At 36.6% G+C, this 26,175-nt stretch overlaps 1 long non-coding RNA gene across 1 annotated transcript; it reads right to left on the bottom strand.

Moving 5' to 3' along the window:
• LOC121091047 lies at positions 1-26,138 on the bottom strand. The gene is made up of 3 exons (XR_005828815.1): positions 25,613-26,138; positions 12,386-12,637; positions 1-10,914 (listed from the first exon to the last, which is right to left on the bottom strand). It is a non-coding gene; the product is annotated as an uncharacterized LOC121091047 (long non-coding RNA).
• Positions 26,139-26,175: the final 37 nt, after the last annotated feature.

Here is a 26,175-nt window from a genome sequence, read left to right as displayed (position 1 = left end):
TTATATGAGACAAAGTTATAATAAACACACATGTTTATTTTATAATACATTAGAATATAAGCAATGGGACAATTACTGGGAAACAATTACTGCAAAAAAAACGTGTTTCATGATTAAGACCTGCCTTGGCCATTAAGTCTTGACCATTACATTCCCATTCTGTTGTGAGAGAACAGAACAAACATTGTGGGTTTTTTAGAAGACAAAGCTCTCCGTATTATCTGTCAGATATTTTTAAGCAGGATGGTGGCATGCCTTGTCCATTCACTGTGCAATTTCAACTTCTAAAACATTTTAAAGAGTTTAATACTAGTCAAAACTTTTTGTCCATACACAGTCTCATGGAGTTATTTATGAGTGAGGTGTTAGGAATGAGTCATAATTTTGAGATGCCATTTTTCTATAGCATATTAAATGCAAGAATATGTCAAACGTTGTCACTGAGGTTTATTGTTAAGTCTGCAGATAGCATTTTATTCAAAACAATGTTTGCTGTATCTCATATAGCTTGAAGTCTACATGAGCTTCTTTACTGCAGTCAAAGGAGAAAAGAATTCTTTCTCTGCCACAAGCAGTAGTAGTGTCAGAGATCAACTATGCTACAAACTAGCAGTGCTCATTTGCAACTACACATTGAGCAGTTGTGGAGTTTCTTTGCCACTATATCTTTATCCCTAATGCAAGACTGATGAATAATAATGCTACATAGCTGGCTCTTCTCTAGAGGCCCCAGTCTCAGCCTCTCATTTACTGTACATTAAAGCAGCTACATTCTCTTCCATGGGCTAAAAGGTGTAGATGTCTACCTGAATTTGTAGCCTATTCCAGGTAGGTATGCTTTGCATTAGGCAAGCAAGTGCTTTATCTCAGATATGCATGGTTATGTATAGAATTTGTCACTTACTGAAGTGTTACTGGGGAAAAAAATCACAGCTGCTAAGACAGGCATGGAAATGCGACTAATCTGTGTTGGGTTTCAGTTGCCTTAGTCCATAAGACTCTGTGAGGCTTTGTGCATCATGAAGACCCTACTGTATAATTCAAACTCTTTCATCTAGAGAACGGCCTAAATAAGCAGTACAAGAACACAAGTAGCCTCTAATTCGTATAAGTGGAGGCATTCCTTTAGTTTTGATCTTCATGCTCTGAAGTATGCAGGGTTTGTGAAAGTGGTGATAAAACCACTAGTTTTTCAGGGTTGATTTGAAATTACATACTACCCAGATCACACTGAAACACCACTAAAGTCTGTCTGTGAATATTATTGACAACTGCAAACCAGCTACAATCTTTTCACACACCCTTCTGCAGGCCTCCCCAGTTGTGGTTTATGAGAATCAATATAATTTGTGCTTTCTAGAAAAGAGGACTTGAGGACTTGATTCTACATGTGGTGTGTATTTGTCTAAGCTATAAAAATACTATGGAAGGAGAGGCCCAAGGCTAAAATAGCAGGTGTTTTTCAAGCTAGAACTGAAATCAATTGGCGGCACTGCATGGGGGGAACCTTGCGCAGTATCTTCCTGAACTCTGTTTGACTTAAGCAAGTGTTGGCAATCGTTATTTTCATGAAGTTAAGTTTATCTATTTTTTTCAAGAAGTTATAAAAAATATCATTTTTAATCAAGCCTTTTCATGTTAAAAAAAAGCATTACCTGGGCTTCCTGACAGTTAGAAAAATCTGATCTTTTTTGGGATACAAGGAAAAGTTAATGTGAAATTGCAGATCTTTTCTAATGTTTTGAGCAGTGGCTTTATGATTGCAAAGTCAGTCTTTTTTTTTTCATGGCTCACTTTTCAGTATCAGAACTATGGGTGGCATCAGGTGTCTAGGTTTTGCACCATTTAAACCTGGCAGCTGTTTAATTTACCTTTGTTGCATAATAAAACCTTCTCGGAATAAAAAGGGACAATTTCAGTAAGACTAGTCAGAGCAGGATCACTAGATGCTACTTTCGCTGCATTACACAGTTGTTCTTAGCATTTCACTGGGTACAGGTAACGATTTCAAAGGCAGATTCTCTAGGTTTCTGAATTCTTTATGCTCCTCAGCCAGTAAAGAAAGACTAGAAACAAGGTTGACAGCCAAGCAGAAAATGAGCAAAACAGGATGCAACAGCTCACCACCTATAACTGCCGATCTTAATGAGGAAGTGACTACAGCACCCTAGGGTAGGGTTGGTGAAGGTGACCCTAGTACTCTGGGTCACTGCTAAGTAGGAAGGATTATAGCATTCCCCAGGTTGCTGACATCTGCTATAGCCAAAGCAGAACTACAACAACAGATACTTTGTAGTACTCTTTCAGTTCCTCTTGCCTCCCTACCTAGCAGAAATTTGCTACAGCAAAGAATTACATAACCATTTTAACAAGATTTCTTGCAATAAGGAGTGCCTTTGTCCTGGCTGCAGAGAAGGTTACTGTCTGGGCTGATTACTGTCTTTCATGCTACTCTTCATCAGTTGTTGATTTACTATAGGCACTGCTAAGCAGTGCTCAGGTTGGTCAGCATGAAGATTCTTCTTGTTATCATGACTGAGGGTTTACCCCATCATTTTTCTCCCATGTTTGTCATTGTGGAGGTAGATCATATTTCCGGGTGCTGTTAAGCAATTACATTTCAAAAGGATCAGGAATGTATCTTGCCTTTTTTTAAGCAGGACAAACCTGATTCTTCTCAGTGGTGCTCAGCGACAGGATAATAGGCAACAGGCAAAAACTGAAACATGTTAAATTTCATCTAAATGCAAGAAAACACTGTGAAGGTGGCTGAATGCTGAAATATGTTGCTGAGAGTGATTGTGGAGCCTCCATTCTGGGAGGCAAGGCCCTGGGCAACCTGCTCTAGCTGACCCTGCTTGAGCAGGGGCACTGGACTAAACTTAAGTGTCTTCCAACCTCAACTACTCTGTGATTCTGTAATTAGACCACCTTCTTTAATGCAGCCATCACATGATTTATGTCTTTTACTTTGAGATTGGATAACTGTAATTGATTCAACAGGGCAAGGCCCCATGACCACTGAGAGTATGAAGCTGTTAGATATTCATAGCCTAAGGGTGAAAATGAGCTACATAAAATCAAACTAATCGCATTAGTGCTTCATATCTATCCTGACTTGGGTGTGTTTGAGAAGGAATCTAAAAGAGTTGGGCTGATGAGATGTTACCGTCCTGGAATTGCCCTAAATGAGAGACCACATCTCTCCTCCTCTGTTCTGCACAGTGAGCCAGAGAGGTAACAGGGCTAGTAGCTGCCTTGCCACTGGCAGAACTGTCTGCCAGCATCTCTCCCCATGGGCACGCTTTCCCCTCTGGTCTTCAATAGGCAGCTGTTGGTAAGTCAAGCTAGTTTAAAAAGCTGCAGGAGCTTCAAAGGAGGTGTTGCTGAGAAGATTCTCTTTGGAGTTAGCAAGGTGCTTTTACTCTTTCAAATGTTTTGAGGACAAGCACTATCTGCTGCTTGCTGCACAGCTTTTGTAGGCTTTACTGGTTTACAAAAGGGTATGAGGAAGATCACAAGCATTCTGGTTGAAAACATCCTTTGTCTTTGCACATTCCAAATAAACACAGTTTAAAATTCAGCTTCCTTAGACTCTTTTCTTCTTCTAGATGTTAGAGATTGTGTCATTCAGTTGTGTTGGAATATTTCCCCCCCATTTCAAAAGCTACCCATACAGAGATGTTTGGCTTCCCTTCAAATGGAACAGTATAAAAAAAACCCAAAACTGCTGAGCACAGGGGTTAGCAACAGTTGCCCTTTGAAGTGATTGATACTTGAAAATTACTAGGGGACTGATACATATATATATGCATACACACACACACTTATGAAAATGGAACAACAGGTACAGCAGAGAGGCCATGATGAAAATCAGGTTTGTATTATGACAAGTTGGACTCAATGAAATGCGGTCAGATTATTAGCAATAAAACTTGCACAGATTATGGAGTTAAACTTATCTGCACAGAGAAGCCTCTGTTGTACTGGCTTGGAGGAATGCGGTTGTTTAACAAAGAATTTGCAAGAAAAAAATAGCTCACTTAAGAAGTTAGATGCAGAAGACTAGAGATTTTGATGTTATGCTTCCAAATGTGAGCAGAATGTGTTGGGTTTTTTTAAGTGTGCTTTTCAAGCTCCTTTCAGTGGATAGCAGTTCTAAAAAAAAAAATCAACCCCCCAAAATTTATAAGCAAATAATTGATCGGTAATTTTTAATGTTTTTCCTATGCCATTGGAATTAATTGTATGTATTATCTATTTCAAATGTTACAGCCTTAATAAAAACTGAATATGTATTTAGCCAGTCCTATTAGTATGAAGTTACATGAGGCATTAATACACCAAGACCCCTCCTTCCCTATACCCCCAGAAAAATGATCCCCTTTCTTATCTTTCCAGTATAGCAAGCTCTTTTATCCATATCTTTTACAAGCTGCTGTTGCCACTATTCCCCTTCATGAGTCGTGACAGCTGACTCAAGTTGATGGCCACACTTCCACTGACTGCTTTAGAGTAACTGCCAAACCTGTTTCATACTGTAAGATGGGTGCTATCTGTAACTCCCCCTTTCTGAATTTGCTCCTAGTATGTGTATAATTTATATATATGTTATTGTGGAAATGATATATGTGTAAAGTGTGGAAAGGAAAAAAAAAAGCTTTTTTTCTTTGCTCTTTTGCTGAAATAGTCAAATCTTCAGGAGTTAATGCAGAACTCCTATGCCTAGTGTGGCTAAAACAGGTGAAAAGGACTGTGTTTTGAAAGCAAACTTTTCTACTACAAAAAAAAAAGGAGGGAAAATGAGTTGAGGATGCTAATCAAACAGTAGAAAAAGTCCCTAAGGAAGTTATGATTGTGTTGAATGTGTGATCCAGGCCAGTTTTTGACTGAGGAAATAACAGTTACATTAGTTAAAACACACAAGGTGTGGGCTCAGAAGCAGAGACTATTGGTAATGGTTATTGTGTTTTGCAGACAATAGGAAGCAGGGTTTTGACTGGCCATCTGGTCTGCACTCTATAGCTACAGCTGTGTTAGCTAGCTTAGAGGAGGAGCTGCAGCTGTGTAATGAATATATACAGCGTAGGAGGGTGTGATATTTATGGCAAAGATAAGAATTGATGAAAAAGTAGCACTGGACATGCTTTAGGTTTAACATGTCATTTCAAATCCTGTTGTCTATGATTCAGTGCTGGACATTTCCTTAAAATATTCACAGACCTGAAATAAGATATTCAATTCATAACTCTGCTGTAGTATGTGTGAATACAAATGCTAGAACTTGGTATACAGTTTCCCAGGTCTAATTGTTCTAAGCATAGTTACACAAGCACAGATATATTTTTTTTCTGCCAAGCAGAATGATCAGAAGTTTTTGATAGCTCAGTATCTAAGAATTACAAATGTCTTTTAAATAGCTCAGAACTGTGAATACTTTGAGCACAATTCATTTTATATTATTCATGCTGATGAATCAGACCCAGAATTAGAGATGGTCTGGGCACCTGGGTAGAGCAAAAAATTGTCATCACAAGGCATCTTGACTGATGTAACTTGTTGGTATTTATACTTCAGTAGAACAAATATATACAATTTTTTTTTAATGAGACATACGTATATATACAGCAGAGGTTAAACATATTCTACATACTGCCCCTTCTACAGAGATGGTGAATAAGTAATTTGAATATAACTTTCTAAAGATACACCTTTCCCTAGAGAACACTATTTAGCTGCCACAGGTAAAACTATTTGCAATGGCCCATATACTGGTAGAGATGTACAAACCTGCCCACCAGTTACTAGCAGACAGGAGCTAACACGCGGTTGCCACAGCACACAGTAGTAGCAAGAAATTAGCCTGTAACTGGGTGGAAAAAGAATTGCCAGCAAGATTTGCTTTCTGCCTTGTAAAAGAAATGTACCTTGGATGGTAGACACTGCCTTGGAAAAAATACTCGGCTAGAAGCCCTTGAATAGGGAATTAGTCACATTCCTGGTTGCTTTTCCTGTGCCCAGGAGAGTTTGTGACAAGCACAGGCAAGTGTGAAAAGCTTTGATAATAAATCTAGAGATAACATTCATCTGAAGAGTTGGTGTCCCTGGAGCATGGAGGGCAAGTGTTATTCTCTAGTATTCCTTAAAATACTCAGAGCAAATGGGTATTATTCTGCCTATGAAGACATTTCTCAGAAATCTGGTTCTATAAAGTGTTACTGCCCTAAGAAGTACTACAAGAGACTTAACACCCTGTGCCTTCAAGAAGCATTCATTCTCAGTGAAAAAAAACGGGTCACAGTAAATCCTTAGATACAAGGGTGGACGCAAGTAGCTGGCATTTGTTTCTCATTTGCATTTATCTTATTTCATTGCAAATTTTAATTCATCTCTTCCAAATGAATATGGAACATTTCATTTGCTGATCTTTTGCATTAATGTGGTCAATATAATTGGAGCTGAAGTGAGCTGTTTGCCAGATTTTCTAACTGCTGCCAAGAAAAACTTGGGTGTCATTTTAGAAAAATCCATGGGTGGAGGAGGAGGAGATCATGACCATCTGTCTATGCATCAAAGGCTAAATCATTATAGGGGAAAAATAACTTCTCTGTTGTGTTTGCCAGCCATGTTCCCCTTTAAAGTAAGTTCAGTTAGTAACTTTTGAAGATAAACATTTTCAAAATTGTCCTGTGGGCTCAAACATTTCTTGGAAGGAAGTTGGGGAAAAATTTAAAGGTCAAAAATGTAATTTTGGAAGTGAATGAGGTAGCAGGAGGATAACATTAGAGAAAAATTATACAGTCTCCTTGGAATCTTCCCAAATGCTGTTGCATCCCTTTCAGTTCCAGGATCTAACAAGTATATCGAAAAGGAAGCAGAGTCTCTTACTTGTCCTGCAAAGTATATGCATGCCATGCCCTGTAGCATTTACAGACTTCTTGACTTAACATTTAACAAAGGGACAACAGACTAACAGCATTTGAGAGAAGTTACAGTAAATATGCACCTGGACCTACCTGAGCCTTAGAACTTCTGTTGTCAGTCAAGATAATAGTCTGAAAAGTAAACATTCTGCAAAAAAAAATCCATAGAGGAGAGGTGTATTACCTGTAGTATAGCTAACACATTGCTCTTTTTATTTGGTTGCTTTTTTATTTAATGCACTGCAAAATTAAAATCTTGGCATCATGTTGAAATCCATCATAAGGAGCTAAACTATGAATGTCTTTGAAAAGCCATCAGTCCTTCAAACCAGCAGTCACTTGCAGGAGTGCTGTGGGCTCCTTTATTGTTAGTCGCTGTGACATAAAGGTCTCTATGATGAGAGTGAAATGACAGCAAATTGATAATGGCAGTAACCATGGGAGTTCTGTTTAGACTGCCACTTCCAGCATTGCTACTGTTCTAGTTGAGTCCGCTACAGTAACTGCTTTAGTTCAGATAAGTTCTACCTTCTAGCATATATTCTCATAAAAATGTTTGCATTTTGTAGGGTATGACATCTAAGTCCAGACATTGTTGGTTAAAATATTGCTTTGGCTTCTTTGAGCAGGAATTCTTCATAGTGTCAGTCTTCAAAGGGAAGATTTACAGTTCTTATCAGAAGCATGGGATTTCTCTTTGTATTGAGGTTCTGAATTCTCTCTTCCTTTGAAGATAAGAAACCCCTGCTATCACAGACTTTATCTGAATACGAATGGTTCCCTGGATTTGATAAAATGTTTAGGACTACTAGGATCAAATCTTAAATATGTGCACATTGAGAGTTCAAAAGGTGAATTAATTTCACCTTTGTATGCTTGCTATTCTTGACTCCTGTCTTTCCTGACAATACATAGTAAAATTTAAAAATGTAATTTAAGATATTTATGGCTTTTTAGAGCTATACTTCATGTTCTGCTCCAACATTTTAAAATATTAAAAAAAATTATAGGCAGATCAGAGTGTGACTTTTGGGAAAATAATCTGTTGCTCATTTTTAATAAATGCAAAACCAAGCACAAGTGAATTTTCTGTGCAACCAAATGTCAGTAACGTGTTTCACATACTTGAAATGGAGCAAACACAATTTTAACTTGCATTACACCAAACAGTGGGCCACAGCGTTTGACCACATCTGGAATCTCTGAAGAGATATATATATCTGTGTATTACAAGTTTTTTTCTAACAGTAACTACAAAGTATTACCTTAGCCCCCAGTAATAAAATGCCAGCATAAAAATAAATGGAAAGATATAACTGATTAAAATTTTCAAGAGTTATTGACAATTCAGACAAATTATCCTTCTATATTACCAAGGTTGAATGGTATCTTGAAAACGCAAATTCTGCATGTTCTCTATAAAAACAAAATTTGTTCACTGCAGTGATATGGCTGGGTTTGCTAAATGTTCATTTGCATCAGGCTTCTTGCTTGAATTGTATGTCGATCACCTTTTTAAGCTTTTAGTCTTTAATTTTAAGTTAACAGTGCAACAGGATTTGTGTATTTAAAAAAAATAATCAAAAGTTAAGAGTAAAACCTAGTAACTAAGCACTCCTGTAACACTTGCAGAAACCTGATGGTAAAGAATAAATTGGTTTCATTATAATGAAAAGTGTGTGTGTGTGTATATATATATTTACACACAGACACACAGTTTCAGAACATTCTCCTAAGTTTTTTTTTAAAAAAAACCAGACAAGAGTAGATACCTTTCTGCCCTGCCGTTGTGTCACAGTGTACATGGTCAACAAATAGTTGACCATGAATAGTACAATTTACTGTCTGAGCTGAATAATAGGATATCCTGTAAGGCAGGAGTGTTAGAAATCGGTATGGAGGATTGAATTGGAAAATTGCCAGAAGTTCAAGGGCCACATCTATTTTGCATAAAATGGAGCAGATGGTAGCTGACTTAATCTTTGATACCATGGTACAGTCCACCGAGATTATAAATCCCAGCATGAAACACTGCATTTCTTTCTTGCATTGAGCAGGTGATAAAGGAAGATACAACGTATCTTGTAGATACTTTGCAACACCTACTTTGAAAACAGGCTCTATGCTGTATTACTGTTTCTCATCTAGATTTTTCTAGCAGGAGTTCTATTTTTAGCACTACAAATAATAGCATACAGTTGATTAGTAACTGCAATTAATTGGCAGTTTCTTGGCCACGTTATTGGAGCTTTGCCTATGCTGGCCTAGAGATTTATCTCAGGAAGCCTTTTTGCTGTGTTACACAAGCATTTATAACTATTCCATTGTTATATTTGATCTATCTGATGCCATTCACAGACATAATCAGATTCAACCAATAGATCAAATGCTGAGAGTCAGTATTTGAAATTCTTACACTGCTCAAAAAGCTTGTGGGACATTAACATATTATGAAGGAGAGGATGTCTTAGATTGTCCCTGAGGACCACTATCTAATAGCTATTTAACATGCCACAAATGGTTAAGACTGTCAGCTATTTTGGTTGAAAGTATAAGAAATTTAGAACCTAATTCAGAAAATCTTAAATTTAACAGTAGGTCCTCACATATTAAGCAAAGCAAGTAAACATGTGAAATAAATACTTTAAATAGAAATCTTAATGTGTACATCAAAATTCCAGGAAATCCACACCATCTACATACGCAGACTATGGAAGTATATGACATAAAAATGTGTTATGGGTAGTACTGAATCTGTCACTACTTGTAGATGTCTCTGTGCTGCACCATATCAAATTAATGCTGAGTATGATTTGTGATGTAATAGAAAGGATTTTGACTGGTTTTAGTTCCATTGCTGAAGTTCAGGTACAAAATACTAATCTGAAAATAATGGTATTCCAGATGGAAGAAGGCTGATCTCTTAAGTCAAAAGAAGTGAAATATAGAGTAATTTTGTCAGCTGTCCACAAGTTGTTCACACAGTGCAAAATCCATTGGATATCTGATAAAAAAAATTGTGTTCTTTTGTGCTTTGGCAATACTTACACATTTTCTGTAACAAGATTTAAAATATAGGTGCCAGAATACTCCTAAACTTCTGGAATATCCAACTACTATACTGTACTATATTTGGGCATATTTTACTTTCATGTACTTTGTAGATCCCTACAAAGGCACGTATGGGCTGTGACAGATTTTTGGTGTAACTACTTTGTAAGAAAATAGTTCAAATCTGATAACTGATCTGTTAGTAGAAAGGTGACCTAGAAAGTACTTAGAATGTGTAACTGCTAGTGCTTCTATATCTGTTTCCTTTAAAAAAGGAAAATGGACAACGTTTTGTCATCCAAAGTTAAAACCAGTATTATTCAACACTTGTGAAGCCCAGCCTTAGCCTGTCTGCTTTGCTCTGATCCGACTGCACGGAGCAAACAGAAATCTGGGTGGCTTAAAAAAAAAAAAAAAAGTGGAGAGTTCACTGGCATTTCTGAATGTCTTTCAGTTGCTGCTCCCCTTCTCCCATGTAGGTGCTGCTGAACAATGGACATAACTTTGTAGCTCTGTATTGCTTGCCAGAATCTCTGGCTAAACCCTTAAAACTGAGAGCTGAGGGAAGCTCAGTTAGATCCTTTATTGGAGCCTGCTTGGGGCTGTAGCTCTCACTGTTAGTACTATCCCGTTTGTCATGAATAGTTCCAATCTCATGACGTGGTAAAGCTACAGAGCCGAAGAGTTGTATCCATTGCTTCAACTGGAATAGCATTAGAGCTGCTATTATTCATGCCAGGGTCTGACTCAGTGTGAAACCTAAGGGGCATCGCTGCAGACTAAGGGGTAGTTACTAAGGTTTACCACTTCTGATGAGAACTGCCCTGAGCCTATATAAGCAGGAATATTTCAGTTTTATAGATGGGAGAAGCAGAGAGAGATCAATTTCTTTCTTTCGATATTACAGACAGTTTAGCATTGAGGAATTTCAGCTCTTCTCCTAAAAGAAACACAAAAAATCAAGGGGAAAACCATTTAGAAACAATTGCAACTGCATCTTTTCTCTCCCTTTAAGAATTGTTTCCAAGCAATGGCTTCCTCTCACAGCTTTTAATACTTAATTAGTCATTTTCATCAGCATGGAGTTGTTCTAATATGTTACTTCTAAGTTCTGATTATGAAATACGATGGAATTCTAAATATTTAACGTGAATAGGATTATTAGCAATGTGCCCTTGTTGCGTGCTGCATTGTTATCCTCTCTAGTACTATAAAATATACAGTGTACCTGTAGCAAAGAGACCTTAGTAGAGTATACAGATGGAATTGAATTCCTAAAGCAGTCTTAGGTCTGCAAGTGTTATTCTCAAGATCTCAATACAGCCTTTTTAGATTATTATACATGAACATCAGAGAAAAAAACCTTTCTCCATCTTTTTAATACAGTAAGTCCACGTATTATTCAAAGATATACTGGTACAAAATTACCAGTTTGATTACACTCTAGAATTGAAAAGACCATTAAGTTTTGGTTGGTGTTCATTAACATAAAGTTTATTATTTAATATTTTACTGTATGGGATATCTTTCTTGCAGATTATAATGCCCCTCAGATTATTCTGGGTTCTTTGCTCACCATTTTAAATGAATTTTTCTAATATTCTTAGAGAAAAGTTAGACTCTGCCAAAGGCATATAGAGAAATACTCTAATTTGAAATTGAATAGTACAAAACATTACAGTTTAAGACTGAGAATCATGTAGTGAGATCTTTTGTTTATGTATTAAACCACTGAATGAAGATTATTATAATATATCTGATAGTCAGTGGAAGAACATGGGGTGGAAAGCCTCCTAGATTATTTGCTTTGGCACTGGTGGTTTTGAAAAGAGAAATCCATGCTGCAAGCAAATCAGATTTTTGTTTACAAGTTGATAGATGGAAAAAGGACATATACTTTATGCCTCCTAAGGTAAGCTTTTCCCACCGAAAGAGCTAATTCTAGGTTGGCATTATATTTACAATGGTTGAAATTAAAATTCTATTGGCCACTTAAAAAATGTAGCAAGTCAGTGTGGGATTTTGATACAAGCAAGATATAAAAATAGACCAGCAGCCCAAAACATTTACTGCTCATAGGCAGATATGCAACGAAAAGCCTGCAATGTATTTAGGGCTGTGTTATAGATCAAGTTCTACGTTAAACCATCTGTGGGAAGAGGAAGATCATGACAAAGTCAGATTTTCTTTATAGAACAGCTGGTGAGACCAACAAAGTTACTCATATGACAGAGAAACAAATTAGCAGCAACCATAGAGGTAGGCTGCATTAAGAATGAGTAAAATGTATTATATAGTGGTCAAAAAGAACATGAAATGAAGCTATTTGTGAGTTGCTGGAGCAAAGTAAAATACATGGTTCATCTCGTGTAGTATAAGCAAGAGCACTGCTTATGAAACAAACTACCTACCTCCTTTTAAGCTGCCCGTTGTTCTCAGCTCCACTAGAGACAAAGATCAGGTCAGTAGCCGGGTGTCAGTCACTGGTCCCCACAGCCTTGATTGCTGTGTAAATCACAACAGTCCAACTAGGACTGCTGCTGCAGAAGCTGGTTTTCATGTCTTGTATCTTGTCTCACCTCTGTTAGGCTCTGTCACAGACCAGCTATCTGCTGTGCTCCAGCTTCCATTCAGCCATCCCTTATCCTTCTGGATCTTGACCACTGCAGATATAAAGCACATCAAGGGCATTTTTAAAGCTTTTTTTCTCATTAACTGAGGCCCTTCCTTACTGCATTCTTCAGCCTCATTTTGAGGTTGTGTCTAGCTGACAGTTATACAGCCAGGACAACATCTAAGCCCCCCACTAGCCAAAAAGATTTATTTCAAAGAGTATTCCTTAAAATTCTTGTAATGTAAACTTTCTCAATAAACCTTATAAAAAAGTCCAAGAGTAATCAGAAACCAAACATAACATTTGCATTGGAAAGGTGATTTCCTTGAAAACAGTGAAGGAATTAAAGTGTTTATCAAACAGTGATGACAAAGTCCAATTAGATCTTGTTTTTCACAGAAACATGGAAATCAGGTGCAGGGTGTTCTTAGCATTGTTTGTAACTACAGGGAATTAGGAAATGGAATTAAGTTGCAATATGCTACATATGGATGACTGACTTCTTCAGGACTGATGAAAAGAAAAAAGTAGTTAACCAGAAAGTACTAAATAGTGGTTTTCAATATGAAAAACATTCTGAAGATGCTTTCTCCTACATATATATGGAGTAGTTCATAAAAAAAACCTGTAAGTCAAGTCATCAGAACTATTGTTATTCTGAAGCTGCCTTAATTTCTAGTTGCTTAATTTAGTTGCTTCACTCTTCTTCAGACAGGATTTTAATTTATAGCATCTGGTATAATTTTCTTGGTATTTTCCAAAATTCAAGTTTGGAGGAAAAATTAGGTTGTTGATTTGGAAACCAAAGATTTCTACAGTAAATCTCCTCTAATAAGGGCATGAAGATTTTATGTTATCATGTGACTCTTAAATTTGCAGGTACCAGGAATATAAGTTTCAATATGTGAATATGTACGACTGTAATTTTTTTAACTCAGTATTAGGAAGCCAGATATAGGCAAACAGTTTGTCCCTCCACCCAGAAACATTCCAGACAGAAGCTCTGGGGTAAAGAGATGCCTAACCATGGAGGGTTAGGCTTAGAACAGCTTTGAATCAGATCAAGAACTGCTTTTTGAAAAAATATTCATACTCGCTTTTATTGTCAAGTATAGGTTTTTAGTAATACTGTATAATCTTTCACTTTAGTTTTTTTAATTTCTGAGAAGATATTAAAATTGGAATTACTATCAATCTCAATACTTTTTTTTTCTTTCAACCTATGTTGTTTTCAGCCTTGAATACCCCTGAAACTATATAACTGGAATAGAACTGTTCTACTCTCGGGCCAAACCCCCAGACTCTTATTTTGTCAGAAATAAATAGTCACTATTTACATTTGCCTCCCATTCTAGCTCCCAGTTTTCCCATAAAAAGAACCAGGACTTCATTCTAGGATTTCTATAGTTTTAAATAGCTAACTTAAAAATAATTGAAGCCTATTCTATTATGCTTTGAGGGCTGTGCTCAGTCAATCAGAGTCTTACCAACCTACCCACCCCAGAAAAAAACCCACAACTGAAAAAGTAAAGTGATGCAAATTTTTAAGGTGCGCTTTCACGTTATCTTTAATTTTTTTCCTAGGTCTGGAAACACATGCATTGCACTTTCATAGCTGTCATCTATTTCATTTCCAAAACTTTTACCATTGCTCCTGAACAGTACAGAACTATGAAGATCCTCATTAGTGCCATAGATATTAATGATTACTGACACTATTACTGTTTCTGTAAATATTGTGTATTCCATTAATATCCAGCTTTATACCCAAAGATAACTAACTGATCACTGCAAAAGAGTACCTATAGCTGATGAGGTCATTATAATGGATTTCAAAGTATTGTTCTGGAAACTGTAAAAATGCCCAAGAACATTGATCCTATCCCAAGGACCTGGCGAAGGTCCCAATCCTGGCAGTGGATCCACATGGAAGCAATTTGTGTCCAACACATGGCCTTTTGTGTATTTCAATTTATTTATAGAAGATAATTTCTGACATCTAAGACATCAACTTTTCTTCTGTAATATTGTTCAGCAAGTTTAGCTGTCTTCTGATTTACAGTGCTATTGAAGGTTTTACAATAATGTTAGCTATGTTCAGTGTTAGCACTTTTAAAGCAAAATCCTTGAGTAGAAATGCAACCAAACAGTAAATATCTGGGGAAAGACACTGTAGAAACCTTTCTAACTTAGCATATTAAAATAAAACGTATCTACAGTAGAAACTGGTAAAATAAAATATTTCTGTAATCCAGTTAGCACACTATTGGATTTATATACGGTGAGGAACCTATGCTTTTAATGGTCACAAGAATATCTAGTTTGGATTTTGGAAGCATATTGCTTTAAATATTTCTATGTTTAAAAGGACAAGTTTATCAGGTGGATACATTTTATTCCTCTCCAATATAATACAGAATTGAAAATACTTTAAATGATTACTATAAGATTCCACAGGAGCAGGATCTCGTCCCCTATTACAAATCATTAAGTGGTTAACAATGTGAATGAATGTGGCTGCTTCCACAAATTGTTTTCAATTAGCTGTTGAAATAGGAAACTCATCTAAGAAACTGCTCTAAAATTATATCACAAGTTTCCCAAGTGAGTACTTTGCTGCTAAACTAAAAGAGCAGTCCTGTAGCTTAAGTCACTAGAGACTGTTAATAATCAATGCTAAATTTTTCACAGGTGCTTTTTTTATATATTTTGTCAGGGTACTGGCATTTTACAGCTAACTCAGATTTTGCCACACTGAAAGTTGCAGTTTTAGCCCACACAGCATATATTGATAGAAGCAAGGTGTGTTGTTCAATTTGTAAGTCAATTCCACTTGGTTAACTTTCAGAAGATAATTTTATTTAAAAATTAACTTTTTGTCAATGCTGTAACCTAAGTTGGAGCACTTTGTGAAAGTCTTCTCTAGAGTAACAATTCTGAACTGAAAGCTGCCTTTAAGTATTACTGCTCTGTATATATCACTACTTCCTGATATTTCATCCTTCTCTTTCCTGAAAAGTAAAATATTAACCTGTCATAAACCTTCAAAGGGCTGAGCTGTTTTTTACTGACTTGTACATGGTCTTTTAAAAAAGTAATTTTGGGGACTTCCAGATCTGGTGAGTAATCCTGGCTTGTAGTAAAGGATATGCACAGTGTCCACATTAGTTTAGAAAATATGAAAAAACCCACATTTTTTTTAATTCTGTCAAATTCAGATAGGCATCTGCTTGTTGTAGAAGTTTAATATCTGTACTCCACCTGTCTAAACAGAAGCAGAGCAGTTGACTGATTCATTGTTAATGCTTCCTGGTGAAACCATATACTAGAAGTAGGACACCAGAGACTACATCTGACTCATTTTGTTTGTGGCAATGAAATCACAAATAGTTTAGGGCTTCGGTGTTTTGCTGGATGTTTAATGTCTAGAAAAATTATTTTTTACTGCACATAGATTTGTACTAATATATTAGCACAATTAAGGAAACCACCCTGTAAATGCCTGCTGCAGGCACTTAAAAAACCACCTGTTAGAAATCTGTGGGTTGCAGAATGTTATGATCAAGATCCCTTAAAGAATTATGTGCAGCCTCTGCTTACCTGTATTGTTAGGATGGATTTTATTACCATAGCATTGTTGTTTGTGATTTAATACTGCATGTTCATATAATGAAAAAGTTATTTTTCAGCTGCCCTAACATCAAAATGGCATTTCTGTTATCCTAGGCTACAAGAATTTTCAGCTGGTACCAATGCAGTGCTATTAATCACAATGTCACTTGAAAATTCCTTTTTCTCTCTGTAAATCTTCACTCAAAGATCAAAAAAGCATCCATCAAATTTGACTCTCCTATAACACTGCTGTTTTAAAGTTTAGCTCTACAATCCTTAACTGCTCCAGGTTCTGGTGCTACACTGGCCTCCATTGCTACCCGCCCATTACGTGGGTCTAAACACCATACTATCATCTTTACAGTAGCTGCCATGAAAAGTAACATCGGCCAGACACAGAATTTGAAGAGAGAAATTAAAGGATATTTTCACTAGTTTTATGTGCCTATGCAACACTGGAAGATGGAATAATAATAGCGTATATTGAGAGGAAATGGAGCACTATGGGTGTTGAGAAAAAGGAAAGAGAACAAAGATAATCAACTTGAAGTGAGGTTAGCACAGAAATGGTGTCCTCCCTCCCTCTTCCATATGCTGTGTAATGCAAAAAAAAGCTGCGAGTTCTAGTTTGAGACTTAAGTGAGACTATTATTATTTTAAGAAAACTTGTAGGATGCAGAAAAGTAATACACAGGTCAGCAGGATAATTCTGTTTGTGATAAACAGCTAAAAAAAGTTAGAGGTGATAGAATGACACAGGATCTAGCTTGGACTCTAGCTGCGCTTTGGGAGCCAACTCAGTCTCTGATTGCTCATGGCCCATCCTTGCCCTTGGAGTTCAGGAGTTACTGGGATAATAACTGTGCTTTCCCTTTGCTAACTCAGGTCTGTGAGAATCACAGCAAATGAAACCTGGCCCTTGCTGGCAATCTGATGGAAGCCACAGTTGTGGCATTTCTCAGCTCTCTCTCCTGGACAGAATGGCAACTCTTCATTCTAAGTCTCAGTATGGGTAGTCTCGACCCAGTAGTTTCTTTCACAAAAATTTTAAGCTCTTTATTACTTTAAAGGTGTATCTACCCTTTTATCAATTTTGTCTTGAATCAGCCTGTGTCCACAAAAGCTATTAATGGGACACACACACATGCTATGATGGCACAAATCTCCTTTCCTTAGTAAACTAGGCTAAATACCTCTAAGAAGCCAAACGAAGGTATAATCTTTAAGAAACTACATTTTTTTAAAAAAATATCCATTTCTTATAGACATTCCTACCAAAATTAATGTTATGTAACACTACTATTCAAATGTGCAGGAATAAATAAATTATATTCTTTATAAGAATTTTTGATCCCTCCTCTATATTTCTACATGAAAAACATGATTTTCTGTCAAGCTGTGTGGAACACCCCAGATGTTACACAGCAAATGATTGCCTTGTCTGCTTCAGAGCTAAGTCAATATTAACATCAGTGAAGTATGCATCACCATGGTTTTCAGAGGGACTTTGCATTTTGATTGAAGTACAAACACATTCAGGCTGCCAGACACGTGTAGTCCAGGTGGGAAGCATGCATTCTGTTTTGTAATTCAAGGGAAATACAAACTGGCTAAATTTTAGTCAAGGACCAAATATTCAATAATCTGGAAATGATGGTGCGCCTTGACAATATTAACTCTGTTTTAGAGTTGCTACTCACAGTATTGTTTCTTACATTTTCTTTAAGGACTACAATAATTCCTTCTAAGAACACTATACACCCAACAGAAGGGAGCCTGAAAGAAAGACAAACAAGTTGACTCTGCTGAATATTGAGGCAAAAAGGAAATAGCTGTGTAGATATGAGGGCTGTTGGACAGTTTCAGAGTTTAAAAATAGCAGTCAGTGCCTCACAAAACTTAGGAAAAAAAACCCCAGCGCATTATTTTTTTTAAGTTATCATTCATATGCTACAGAGGAGTTATCTAAAACTGAAGAGAATATGTTAATCTTCTAGAGACTGTTCTCAATAGAAACTGGCAAAAAATGCAGTTGAAGGGAAGGCAACGATACAGTATTCACATGAAGTACACAGAATGTTTGAGAGGCCGATGCTTTCTATTGATGGTTCCTAAACTTCATAAAGCAGTGTGAATGCAAAACTCTAGGACATGACTGGCTACATTCATAACAAGAAAAGGAAGGTGGAAATGACGCTGCCTTTTATCTGAAAGTCCAGGCACTAGTGTATTCATCTGGGAGAATGCACTAGGTAGATCTTCTCTGCCGAGTTCCCTCTCCTGTTTGAGGAGGTCCGCTCACTCTGACTAGTTTTTGGATTTTGGAATAAACCTTGTTTTATTTCACATAAGTGTTCACTGAGTCAGAATGACAAGCCTGGTGTGTAAACCAGGAACTGGGGAGGTAGGGTGCTCTTGGTTTTTAATCCCTGTTCAGATAGACATTTAATGTTCTTTAAGTGGAACAGCTAAACCAGAGAAATGCACTCCAGATACTCTGCAAAACCCTGATTAGATCAGACTCATAGGAAGTGTTGATTCTAGGACTAACAAGGGGTTTTCCTTTACAGACCGTAAACTAATTGAATGGTGGATGACAGCAATCCTCACTGTTTTCTGTTTTGTTATCCTAACACTTTCTTTTCTTTCAGTTTGGCAGCCAATCTGATAAATAAAAATCCGTTATTGGCAAAGACCTTCTCAGAATTAATGGACATTTTACAGATGTGATGATAATGCCAAGGAATCGGTTTCAGTTCTAGTTTTATGAACAGAAACTTGTAGGCAAATACATGATTACTTGTAAAGAATATAAAGAAATCTAACAACCTAAAAGTGTGTCACTTTCTCCTTACAGTGATCTGCCCAGAGTTGCTGATACCTCGGCAGAAATTCTAAGTAATATTCTACCAAAGGAATGTTACATAGAACATTTTCTTTATTTATTTCTGTATTATTAGTTTGTTTATTTTGGATGATGGAAAAATACTTATTGCTTAGGAGCTGGTATTTTTAAGATCTCCCTAATAGCAACTCATTGTGATGCAACATAAGTCATTTTATGATTTCAAAGCAGACACATCATTTATTATTTCCAGTACTATCTGCAATAGTCTAAAAGCCGCATTGGAGCATTGTACTTCTATGAGTTTTAACTCACTTTTTTGTCTTTTCTTTTCTGGAAGGAATTATCCTCTTTTTGTCTGCCCACCACAATGTGGTTTGCTTGTGGGATATCTTATATGAAGAATGGCTAATATTTTGTGTAATGAATTAATCAATTTTTACAAATCACAACAAAAGGAAGCATCATAGAGAAATTTTCAGTTCCTGTTTACAAGGGCACATACTGTTGTGTATCTGTTCACAATATTCTAATGAACTAGAGTATTCTGGCAAAGAATTTCTCCCTTTCTTTCTCTGACAAGGCTTGTGAGAGAGAAACCAATGTAGCAGTAGGATTCTTGTAGTATAGCAGTTGTCAGTATAACCTGGCAATTGTTATCAACAAGACAACTTCTCCAATAAATATACATTGCTCCCCCTTTTTTTTCAAAATTTTTTAAAGCAGAAAATATGACAGTAAACCATACCCAATAGTGTCATTTTTCAACAAGAGTCTCTGGGACTTCTATTGAATTGGTATTATGTCACTTTTCATGCTACTTAAGGCTTCTGCCAATATAACAATGTCTGGAATCAACCCAGTGGAACCAAGTTCTTTACTACTGAATTGCTTAATTGAGTAGAAGTGGACACAAAGGCTAAACCAAGTAGTTATTTGCTTGCATTTTGTTTACTATGTGGAGTACACACAGTAGTAGACATCTAGGATTGAATTTGTTATAAGGTGAATGAGAAAAATTAATCCAATAGACAAGTTATGTGTCCTGTGTCTCTAACCTGGGAACCAGACAAGCATTTGCAATAGATAAATGGATGTACATAGTATTGTTTTTCTAAGAACAATTTCAAGCTTTATTTCTTAATGTTCATCTACTAACTTTAATTTAAGCTAAAGTCACCATGAAAAGCTGCTCAAACAAAAAAAAATATTTAAGAAATACTTTTCTTTTGCATCCCAGTAAACAAACAGGATTTGTAATGGCAATGGCTCTATTTGTAGCCATTTTCACTCTGATAGTGCTTATCCAATTCAAACATGTCTTGTAACTTTTAGGATGTGTTGTCTGATGAGTTTGAGTAATTTTGACAGGAGAAATACATGCAAACTTAAGAGACAGTGACTCTCCTAGATGTTATTTTTTTATTATTATTCTGCACAATGGTATGTTGGAAGTGCTTGAAAGGACAACATATGGTTTGGGTGGGTTTTTTTTTTTAATTTACAGAAGTATACTTTTAAAGTTTAAAAGACTGGAAGCTTATGATTTCTTCAGGGTTGTGTATTAAGCTGTTCATATTTTCTTAAAAAAGAAAGGATAAACATGTTATATATGCCTAAAAAACATTATAAAATGATGTTATAAACAGATTAGATCACACCTTAGTGTTTATACTTATGCCAAATTCCTGAAGGTATGATATTGTAACAACAAACCACAGCAGACCAAATGCAATCAATTTCACAAGCATACCTTATGGAATACTTGAATACTTGAGTAAACCATACATGTGTTGAATAATGTTTGTTTTGCAGATGTTCATTTAGGATCTGTTTGTGCATTCATAGTTACAGGCTTCCCATCTGAACATATCTATTCTAATAAAATTTTGGCAGCAGCTCCAATTGCAATGTCATGCAGGTTGGTACTTGTGTATGTGTGTAGTGCCTCTAAGAATAACAAATAATATTTAAAAAACCCCATAACATCAATGGTAATGAGCAAGACCTCCTCACTCTACTGTAGTTTTTTTCACTAATATACAAAATTGGAACTAGACAATTGCACTCTGATTCCCAGATTACAGCCAAATAGTGACCAGATACATCACGAAGTCCTCATTCAGTAGGGTTTTAAAGAAAAAATCATCAAGTATATTTGTCACAGTAGTTTAGTAGCACTTCCCCCAGTAGCTTTCTAGCACTTAAATGTACCAAGTCTGCTTCCGACATGTGTTCAGCTTCAGAAATCTTCAGTGATGGAGACTTCAGGGTCTCCCTAGGTAACTCTGACAAAGTAAACTTTGATATTAATAATATGACAGATTATGTTAAATTCAAGTCACACCTAAAATTTGTTTTTCAGGATTCTGTTCAAGACTTTTCAGAATGTACTTATAAACTTCTCCACTCTTCAACCACTCTCACCAAACATTAAATTTGTTTACTAAATCAGTAGTGAAGAAAATAGTCAAGTTCATTTTTAAATATCAACCTGAAACTGAAAATTATATAACAGGTATTTTAGTATCAGTAGAGCAGAAGGGGAGGTCTGATGAAAAGTGAAGTTCTAATCTGTAAAAGTTCTGGTTTTGTTTTTGTAAAAATTTTGATAAATTTATGTTCTCCTTAGTACTCTGCTTGTGTTTCTGTGTAGGTAAATTCATGATCCCAGTTTAAATACCATCACTTCCTTTGTATATGACACTTTCCTTCAACTGGAACGCTGCTGGCCCTCTTGCATTGGTCTCTGAGTTCTATGACAGAGGTATCTGCATGCTGGTGGTAGCTTAATTGACCCCCATGTTTATGTAATCTATAAACCTAGAAACTTGTGTCTTGCACAAATAGTTTATGGTGACATCTGTCACTGCTTCAATTAAGAAATGTGAATTCCCTTTTTTTGGATACTACCTCCCATTCGTCTTCACTGTTTGTAGACAGAGTTGGGGAAGACTCTTTCAATCTAGTGAAATTGGTTAGGTGATCATAATAACAAAATGAATTTCCTAAGATGAACATCAATAGCAATAGTTCTAAGAATTTGTTTAGAAATCCTTAATCCAAAGGTCATGTAATTTGTAATGTATATTTTATTTTTTGAATATTTAATGGCATAGTTAAAGGTTTTCCAAATCAGCCTGTAAGTACAGATTAATAAAACCACTAGCTTGTCTTATGATTTCATGGTAAGAGGTAAGGTGGTTTACATGCTTTAAGCACACATTTTGCTGTTCTTGCATAGCAAAGCGTTCTAAAGCATCAACTACATTTCCTGGTTTCCCACTACCTGGCTCTCCAGTCTTGATTTGGAAATACATAGAAGTTCAACCAAACTATTTGTGTTGCTAAAAACCTTGAAGGAATTTTTGCCTTTTGCTACATATGGATGGCATAGATGTGGTTAAAAATCAAAAGGATCAACAAGTTAAAACATATGGTGCCAGGGTGAAAAGTAATCATCCAGCTTTTGCAGACATCAACACATTGTGGAAAGACCTGCTAATTGATACAAAGAGTAGGAGGATTTTTTTTCCCAGCCCCAAGCTTTTTTCCACAGGAGAAAAATGGATGACCACCTTGAGAATTATTATACTGGGCCTTTTGGTTACAGAAATCAATGACAGATCAACATTTTCTTGCCTAATTCTTTTCTAGTCTCTATGAATCAATATGAGGATTTTTTCTTTTTCGTTAACATTTGAGGTGAAGCAATCGAGAACAACTGCTGTCCTGCAACTTGCTTGTCTCTAGTTATTAATTGCTGCTTGACAAAACACGCTTTGGTTTCCTGACTGCAAAATCCTCATGCTTAGCTGAGTGACACTCTTGCCTCAAAATGCCTGAACACAATATGCAAAGTAAGAACAATATGAACAGCTGCTGGCTGATATGCAGAATAAAGTTGATGGTTGTATTCATAATTTCTCACTTATTGCACTCATCCCTCTATCAGTATAAGGTCAGAGGAGTCAAAACAGGAGATAAGTTATATACTTATATATATATATAAGTTATATACTTATATATATATAAGTTATATACTTACAAATATACCTTCTGGTGTTGTGAACAATACAGCTACTGGTTTCTGCTATTTCTTAACAAATTTCTGTATGTCTTGTCAAAATGAGACTATTGCCTGCAGTTCATCAGTGGTTAATAGAGGGTGATGTGGGGGAATAGATCCCTGGGATAGAACAAATGACAGTTTAGTGGGGAATTTACAACTGAGAAACAAAGACCTGCAGGGCAGAAGGGGCAGATTACAGTAACAACACAGAGAATCTACACTTAGAATGAATCTATGAATCTGTCATTGCAAGTTCTTTTGCTGGGGGAAAAAAAAAGAATGGCAGTGGAGAAGCAAAATACAAAAGCTAACAGACTTTGGGTTTTGATTGGACTGGCAGGTCTAACAGCCACCAGAGCTGACAGTATTAATGTGTCTAGTTGCCTACATCCATGCATCCATATTAGTCCATGCTGCAAGTGTCTTTATTTTACAAATGCAACTCACTTTTATCAGTGCTTTTTCTTTTTAACCTGCAGCAAGCAATAGAAGCATTTTGTACCACTGAGATGTATTGCAATCAACTGATTTCTCTTGCACAATGCTTTCGAGACAAAAAAACAGAAACTGATGAGAGATTACTGTCAATAACTCTCAGAAGGGGAAGGATTGTCTCTTGAGTAATTAAGTCACCGGCCCGTAGATGTGAGATGAAGGAATTCAGACTAGTTAGCTTTCAAGCTCAGCTTCACTACTATAGCCACAGTGCATGCACGCTGCCCAACTGCATGAAATACAATTGTTCTTTGTAATCAGCTTCTGCTAAGTTTCTTTTATGGAGTCTACAGTAAGTTTGCAGTTTTCTCTTAAGTTTTCAGACACAGTTCTGCTAAAACCTCATGTTTACCTTTTCAGTACCTCCTTTTACATATAATGCAGCCTTCCGTCATCGTACTTGATTCCGGCTGGCATCTCCAGAATGTGCAGTTTTGTAGACTGCATCTGAAAGAACTGCATATCTTCTATCATACTGGCTTCTGGGGAGATATAAATCTTCCTGTGCGGTGCATCTGCTTATGCTTTTCTTATTGCAAGGACACCATGGAGGAGTGTGTTCTTTAATTGCCTGGATCTGCTGGCTCACTGCTATGATAACTGCCAAGGACCATTACCAGATGTGGGAGGTTAGGAATCCCTTTTTTTATTTCCCCCCATGACAGCTCCTCCCATGTCATTTCCATGGCTGATGAGGAACACTAGAAGGGCACCTTCACTGTTGACAGTTTATGAAGTCCCACATCTTAATGTCGAGGAGACATAGCTCATCTATATCACAATACATTGAGTTTTCAGTCTCTTCTTTATAAAGAGTCTTTTCAGATCTCATTAAACTTTTTACTATTTTCTTTAGTTAGTCACCAATTATTTGTTGTAACACAGTTTTAGGGCTTTCTCATGAACTAGCTACTAAGCTTAGCCAAGATGCCCATCTATAAACCAAGAGAACCTTGGAAAGAAATATTTTTTTTGTAATTATGAGGGCTATTTACTATCTTTCATTCCTTTGTGAGTTTCAAAGTTCTGAACGCTTATTAATTCTCACTTGATAAACTTGTTGATCTTGGTTCTGTTGATCTCAGCAGAAGAGTTGATCTTAGTTCTGTTATATCACATTTACCAATGTTTTACCTTGTAATCTTAATATTATCTTCACATTTATCTTGCTTTAGAAAGAACATAAACACCTGCAATGATTCCTCAGTAGGTAAATGAGTAGTTGGAAATATGTGTTTTAAATAACTGGACTGTATCTCTTTCTTCCCAATCACTTCTGTCTAAAATAAGTTTCCCTCTCTAGCTGTCACTCTTTTCCTCCATTCTCTGCCAAATGTCAAGAATATTTCTTTCTCTCTTTCTTTTTTCCTCCTATTTTAGTTGTGGCATAGTTTAGTAATTGTTTAATAACTAAACTGCAATAACCAAATGATTTAATGGCATAATCACTAAGCAGCAATTATTTAATTACTGATGTTTAATTTTTTTCTTCATTTCTCTGAGGTTCCAAAGTGCTTTGGAAGCATCTCAAGGCTAAAGATAATAGTGAAAATGAACATAATATTTTCCAGGCTAAACATGGTAGTCAGATCTTTGGAACTGGAGTTCACAAGAAGAAGGACCCTTCATTTATTCCTCTGAAAAATACCTACATTTAAGAGAGCATTTACACTGAATAAATTGAGGATGTCTGAAGGCAGCTATGGCAGATGTCACCAACAGCAAATTGTGACTATGTATGTGAAAAATTATGGGCTGAAAAATTTAAGAGGTACAGATTACATTTGGGTAAGTACCTTCTCATTATTTATCTTCATAATTCACCAGAATTATTTTTGTATTTTACTAAAGGAAGAATTACACTTTAATTTCATTAGGGTAGAATGGACAGCAAAAAAAAAGAAAATCTAAACTTGGGCGCATTCTTTAGACAGATGTTTGCCGGCGTGAGAGAGCATTATAGACAAAAAGGCATGAGAAAAAAGAGATTGCTTAGTCACCTTTTGATTCAGAGATTTTCACATGCAAATTCTGAGGTGAGTGAAAACGCAGCTCTCTGTGGCACTGTGCTCCAGGACTGTCATCTTTAGCAACCACAGCTTCACTGCCCAGTTGAGGCCTTGTCTAGCAGTTTTGCAATGTCGCACTGAAAGGAACAGGAATGTTTTATTTAGTAAAGGCTTGGCACAGTTGATTATGTATTTGATTATGTTATTTAACCTGCTGGGTAAAGGGCTATGAAAAACCTCAATGAAAACACAGGCACACAAGGAACCTCCAGACTGAACAGCATTTTTAGTATCTTACGCTCCACCAATTCCAGCAACATACTCTGTTATGTTCTCACCCGTTTGTATTTAATGTTAACTGTGGGTACGCCTTGCCCCAACTTTTGTTTGCCCATACGGCTGTACGGACTCAAAGGCGCTCGTGACCGACGGTACCTCAAGGGTAAGGCCTGCCCGCCTGTCACAGCCTACCAATGGCTGCCAGGCCTGGCAGCTGCGCTTGCCCACTTGGCAAGTGCGGCCTACTTACAGGGCACAGCTGAGGTGCGAGCTGC

Source organism: Falco naumanni, chromosome 7 (assembly GCF_017639655.2).
Source record: "Falco naumanni isolate bFalNau1 chromosome 7, bFalNau1.pat, whole genome shotgun sequence".
Taxonomy (NCBI): Eukaryota; Metazoa; Chordata; class Aves; order Falconiformes; family Falconidae; genus Falco; species Falco naumanni.
The sequence above is the reverse complement of the archived record's forward strand: the minus strand, read 5'-3'. Positions and strand labels throughout refer to the sequence as shown.